Here is a 6,794-nt window from a genome sequence, read left to right as displayed (position 1 = left end):
GCCTTATTTAGAATGAGCAAAACTCTTTGAGCCTGTTTTCTGAGTGGTAAAATGGAGATAATTATAGTGATACCTACTTCATAGTTTGTTTAGCAGGTGAAGTGAGTTCCAAGCATAAAGTTAGTGCTCAGTAAACAAGAAGTTAAAAAGTCCACCCACCCATCCATCCATCTATCCATCCATCCATCCATCCATCCTCATATCTGTCAACTGTTTTCTGAAAACCTCCATGGGCCTGACCCTAATCTAGGTACTAGGGATATGGTGCTCCATGTTCAGGTCTTTCAGTCTAGTAGTATATAGACAATAATAATACAGCATGGTTAGTGGTATGACGAACATTAAGTAGAGAAAAAGCTCTTCTAATTCACCTGGGGCAGATAGTGGTGACCTCCTCTCTCCTCCTGGGTGAAGAGAGACCTGTAAGCTGTGTTCACAGGAGTACCTAAGATTAGGAGTGGAGACTTATTTTGACTTAATACGAGGGAGGTCTTTCTGGTAGAGATGCTGGAAGATAGAATAGCAGGCCATGGAAAGCAATGGTTCTTGTCACTAGAAGAGGACAATCTAGCAAAAGCTGGGAGGTCAATTTTTGCAGAGATGTTTCAGAGGGGTCTCAAGCACTTGAATAAGAGATTGAGTAGATGACTTTCAAAATACAATTCTGAGAATCTGTGATTCTTAAGGGATCTGGAAGGGCTTAGATGATGTTCCTGAGGTGGGTAAATCAGAATGAGGCCTGGCTAGTCTGGGCAGTGTAGCCGCCTTGGTAATCAAGAGTGACCATGATGATGACATATTCATGCTGTGATGTAGCTAGTTTTAATTTATTTTTATTTTGAAGAATAATATAAGATCCATGGATGCATTTTCATTATAGGAAAATTAAAATACTATCAAAGCATATAGAGTAAAAGTAAAGTCTTCTTTCTACTGTCCCCCTTGCCCCTCTTTCTGCCCCACCCTCCATTTCATAGGGCTCCCCCACTTTAATTCCACCCATGGAGACAGTGACTCCACCTTTCATTCCTCATCCTTCCATCCTTCTCTTCACTAATTTCTGTGCCTATATGTGTTCCTATATATTTAGTTTTTCAAAAGCCATGAATGGGATCGTACTATAAATACTATTCATTCATTTTTTTATTTAGCACCAATTGTGAAAGTACATATAAATGAACATTGGGTGATACATATAAATAAATGCTCTTCATTTTAAAAGCCACTTTCTTTTCAAGGCTGCGTTGTGTTCTATAGCATAGCTATAACATGATGGTAAGATGACTTACAGGCATTTCCATTGTATTCACCTTGTTGCTATTATAAACAGTGCTGCAGTGGACAGCCTTATGGATACATCTATGTGCCCAAGTGCAAGTATTTTGGTGGGATAGCTTTCGCAGGTTTTCTGAAGTAGAATTGCTCAACTAACAGGATGCACCTTGTAAATTCTGATGAATTACATCAGCCCTCTTCCAGAATATTGAACCAGTTTCTATTTTCACCAGCAATGAAAGAAAGTGACCATTTCATCACACTGTTTGTGAAATAATTTTGAAGAAAACCAGAATATGTCACTCCAAAATATGCCTCTTTGACATAAAAATTAGTTGGAGCTGAGGGCAATTAGGAAGGAGCAGTGCTTGCTTTGGCAAACACATAAACTAAAATTGGAATAACACAGTGAAGATCAGCATGGCCCTGGCGCAAGGATGACACACAAATTCGTGAAGCATTAAAAAAAAAAAAAGAAAAAAAAGGAAGGAGCAGAGCTCCCCTTTGTCTGCCTAGAGGCAGGATACAAACTCTCCTTTCATAAGACACAGAGTCCTATCAGTTCAGAGACGGAAGCAGAGGAATCTGCAAACAAACCTTACTCCATTAGTTTCCTCCATATATTTACCTTCTCGAAGTTCACCTCCTGCAGCGGCCTAAAACTCGGGCCGGTCATTTCTCTTCAAAGTATTGTCTTTAGTCGAAGATGCTATAGAAGCTGAAATCCTGGGCTGCCCCTTTGAGTACCTCTAAGTTTCTCCTGTGAGATGTGCTCTGCATGTGTTTATAAACTGGTTTTCTCTTATTAATTTGTCTTTTTGTTAAAGAGCCCCAACTTGACATGAAAAGCCTACAGCAAATATCATTCTCAATGGGGGAAGAGCTGGAAGCCTTTCCCTTAAGATCAGGAACATGACAAGGATGCCCACTCTTGCCACTATTATTCAACATAGTACTAGAAGTCCTTGCAACAGCAATCAGACAACAAAAAGGGATAAAGGTATCCAAATCGGCAAAGAAGAAGTCAAAATGTCTCTCTTCGCAGATGACAGGATACTCTATATGGAAAACCCAAAAGAATCCACTCCCAAACTTTTAGAAGCTATAGAGCAATTCAGTAATGTGGCGGGATACAAAATCAATGCTCAGAAATCAGTTGCATTTCTATACACGAATAATGAGACTGAAGAAAGAGAAATTAGGGAATCCATCCCATTTACGATAGCACCAAAAACCATACGTTACCTTGGAATTAACTTAACCAGAGACGTAAAGGACCTATATGCTAGAAACTATAGATCACTTTTGAAAGATATTGAGGAAGACATAAAAAGATGGAAAAATATTCCATGCTCATGGATTGGAAGAATTAACATAGTTAAAATGTCCATACTACCCAGAGCAATCTACACTTTCAATGCTATCCCGATCAAAATACCGAGGACATTTTTCAAAGAACTGGAACAAATAGTCCTTAAATTTGTATGGAACCAGAAAAGGCCCCGAATCTCCAAGGAACTGTTGAAAAGGAAAAACAAAGCTGGGGGCATCACAATGCCGGATTTCGAGCTGTACTACAAAGCTGTGATCACAAAGACAGCATGGTACTGGCACAAAAACAGACACATCGACCAATGGAACAGAATAGAGAACCCAGAAATGGACCCTCGGCTCTTTGGGCAACTAATCTTTGATAAAGCAGGAAAAAACATCCGGTGGAAAAAAGACAGTCTCTTCAATAAATGGTGCTGGGAAAATTGGACAGCTACATGCAAAAGAATGAAACTTGACCACTCTCTCACACCATACACAAAAATAAACTCCAAATGGATGAAAGACCTCAATGTGAGACAGGAATCCATCAAAATTCTAGAGGAGAACATAGGCAACAACTTCTATGACATCGGCCAGAGCAACCTTTTTCACGACACATCTCCAAAGGCAAGAGAAATAAAAGATAAAATGAACTTATGGGACTTTATCAGGATAAAGAGCTTCTGCACAGCCAAGGAAACAGTCAAAAAAACTAAGAGACAGCCCACGGAATGGGAGAATATATTTGCAAAGGACACCACAGATAAAGGACTGGTATCCAAGATCTACAAAGAACTTCTCAAACTCAATACACGAGAAACAAATAAACAAATCATAAAATGGGCAGAAGATATGAACAGACACTTTTCCAATGAAGACATACAAATGGCTAACAGACACATGAAAAAATGTTCAAAATCATTAGCCATCAGGGAAATTCAAATCAAAACCACACTGAGATACCACCTTACGCCAGTTAGAATGGCAAAGATAGACAAGGCAAGAAACAACAATTGTTGGAGAGGATGTGGAGAAAGGGGATCCCTCCTACATTGTTGGTGGGAATGCAAGTTGGTACAGCCACTCTGGAAAACAGTGTGGAGGTCCCTTAAAAAGTTAAAAATTGAACTACCCTATGACCCAGCCATTGCACTACTGGGTGTTTACCCCAAAGATACAGACGTAGTAAAGAGAAGGGCCATATGCACCCCAATGTTCATAGCTGCATTGTCCACAATAGCCAAATCATGGAAGGAGCCGAGATGCCCTTCAACAGATGACTGGATTAAGAAGCTGTGGTCCATATATACAATGGAATATTACTCAGCTATCAGAAAGAACGAATTCTCAACATTTGCTGCAACATGGACGGCACTGGAGGAGATAATGCTAAGTGAAATAAGTCAAGCAGAGAAAGACAATTATCATATGATTTCTCTCATCTATGGAACATAAGACCTAGAAAGATCGGTAGGAGAAGAAAGGGATAAAGAAAGGGGGGGTAATCAGAAGGGGGGATGAAGCATGAGAGACTATGGACTCTGAGAAACAAACTGAGGGCTTCAGAGGGGAGGGGGGTGGGGGAATGGGATAGACTGGTGATGGGCAGTAAGGAGGGCACGTATTGCATGGTGCACTGGGTGTTATACGCAACTAATGAAGCATCAAACTTTACATCGGAATCCGGGGATGTACTGTATGGTGATTAACATAATATAATAAAAAAATATTAAAAAAAAAAGAGCCCCAACTTGAAAACTTAAGATGTCCTACAATATATTAAGAATCTTTTATTTTTTTGTCCATCTATTAGGTAAAAATGTATTCTAGTTGTTTTAATTTAAATTTGTATGATTACCAATAAGGCTGATCATTTTTTAATATAGTACCTGGCAGCTGGTACATCATCTGTGAATTACCTCTTTATATAGTTTGTCTATAAATATGCATGAGAAACACTTTATTATGGATATTAATCTCTTTTATGTGTATGCATATGTGACAAGTACTTTAGTACGATGAATTACAAGTACATTTTATTTTTTTCCTATGACTTCTGGATTGCAAATGTTGATTTTTAAAAAGGATTTATTTATTTATTTTAGAAAGAGTGAGAGTGAATGTGGGTGAGCAGGGGGAGGGGCAGAGGGATTGGGAGAGAGAGTCTGAAGCAGACTCTGCACTGAACAAGGAGCCCGACTCTGGCTCGATCTCAAATCTCTGAGATCAGAACCTGAGCCAAAACCAAGAGTTGGATGCTTAACCGACTGTGCCACCCAAGCACCCCAAGAATGTTGATTTTTAATGCGTGCAATAACTATTATGCCATCGCTGAACTAAGAGGTCAATACATGCATAAGGAAATAGAACACATCATGATGTTCTTTGTTTTTCGTCTCCTTTTCTGCCACTTTCCTTCATTATTTTTTGGTTTTAAGTTTCAGGGCGCCACATCCCTTCTGCAAATGCTCTGGTTTATGAACTTCTCTGATTCACTGCACAGGCTCTTTCCCCCTCAGGAGTATCTTTCTCATATCCCAACCTTGAGAATTTCTACTCCTCCCCTCGAACCCCAGTCACATGGCACTTCCTTGGGTATGAACTTCCATAGCCACTCTAGAAAGTGGAGAAGAGAAATAATCCCCTCATTTGGTTGCTAGGGTTACATTACACTAAACAGGTAAAGTAGGATGCTGGGGTCATGGAAGTTTCTCAGTAATTGTGTGTTGCCTCTCACCTAGTACCTACTGCACCAAAAACTGTATCATTGCTTACGTATGTCGCCCAGTTTTCTGCTTCATTGTGAATTCCTGGTGTACTGAGTTGTGTTTTTCTTCTTCAGCCTGCCTCGGGCACTCAATATGCATGCAGAGTTTTCTCATTGAGATGGATTGGTATCGGTTGGGCACATTGGCATATATGGGCTTTGTCCGACAAAGAAAAGTAATGCATTTCCTCTTCTTTTTTCCCTTTTTTCAAATATGAGCTACTATCATATTTAGAGAAAATATTTTGGTTGAAAGTATTCAGTTAATCTCAAGCACCTGGAAGTCTCTGTTACCATTTCTTCCTTTACTTAATTCCTATTGTGTGATTTTGTCTAACTGTCAAATTTTGGAGTGCGTGCACTTTTGTAACTGCTCTAAGTTCATTAGTATACTTTTTAAATATAGAAATTGAAAGATGGGTAATACCTGACGGTTTCAGTTTATATTATTATTTATTTTTATCTCAGATAATTTTATTATGGTGTCACTTACTTGGAGAACAAATAATAGCAAAAATATAAAATAGAAATGGAAAATTAACCACCCCTCAAACCTCACTGCCAAAGGCATGGCAATACTACAAACATGCATACTTCATGGGATGTTATAATTGAACTTCAGATCTGGTTCTGAGCTTTCTGCAGCTAAGATACAAAAGAGAAACAAAATTATTTACAAGATGTTTATTGTCTTAAACTATCCCTTTTACTGGTCCTTTCTTTAAATGCCTGTCCTTACTGGCAAATCCATGCTGTCTATAAGCATTTAATCTCAGCTTGTTTTCTGTGTGTTGGCCACATACCATCAACCAGATTGCAAGCTTTTCAAGGATAAGGACCTGCCTTTGCTTTTTTGGAATCACCTAGGGTAAGTGATTGGCAAACTGACATTGAAGGATTAGTGCCAAAATGGTAAAATTTGGCAAACTCTCAGAAGTATACGATTTAAATAGAGGAATGGGGCAGGGAAGAGCAGTGTGCCTGATCTGAAACTGAGGTCTGTGTGACCCACGTATTTCTAACCATTTCATGAGCTAGCTCTGCAGTGTTTCCAAAGCTTGACTCATGTCAGGCAATCAGAATGGCGAAGGTTCCAGAGCTTGGTTTTTAGACTATGATGTTGTTTTTTTTTAATTGCAGTGCTGGTCTTTTTGCTTTAGATTTTGGGGCTGAAAGAGTAAGTCACCCTATGCGTGGTTGTTATCGGTGAGGTTTACTTGACAACCTGAGTTGCTACAATGGCCACCATTTGATAAGGCAGAGGCTTTTCCTTCACACTGCCTTTCTTTTCTCTAAGATTTATTCTATAAAAAACGCCATGTGGTCTTAATCAGCTTTTCTCCCTTGCACCTTTGGTTTAATAGGCTTCTGGCTTTTGGGTGTGCCTGAAACATTGATTTTTCCCCCACCCCGACATTAAAAAACATGCATATAAAAT

The 6,794-nt window shown here is 39.2% G+C and overlaps 1 non-coding gene across 1 annotated transcript; it reads left to right on the top strand.

The window, feature by feature from the left end:
- Window positions 1–1,639: 1,639 nt before the first annotated feature.
- LOC117803936 lies at window positions 1,640–1,747 on the top strand. Its single transcript, XR_004628051.1, has one exon. It is a non-coding gene; the product is annotated as a U6 spliceosomal RNA (small nuclear RNA).
- Window positions 1,748–6,794: the final 5,047 nt, after the last annotated feature.

Source organism: Ailuropoda melanoleuca, chromosome 9 (assembly GCF_002007445.2).
Source record: "Ailuropoda melanoleuca isolate Jingjing chromosome 9, ASM200744v2, whole genome shotgun sequence".
Lineage (NCBI taxonomy): Eukaryota > Metazoa > Chordata > Mammalia > Carnivora > Ursidae > Ailuropoda > Ailuropoda melanoleuca.
Note: the sequence above shows the minus strand (reverse complement) of the source record. Positions and strands in the feature narration are given on the sequence as shown.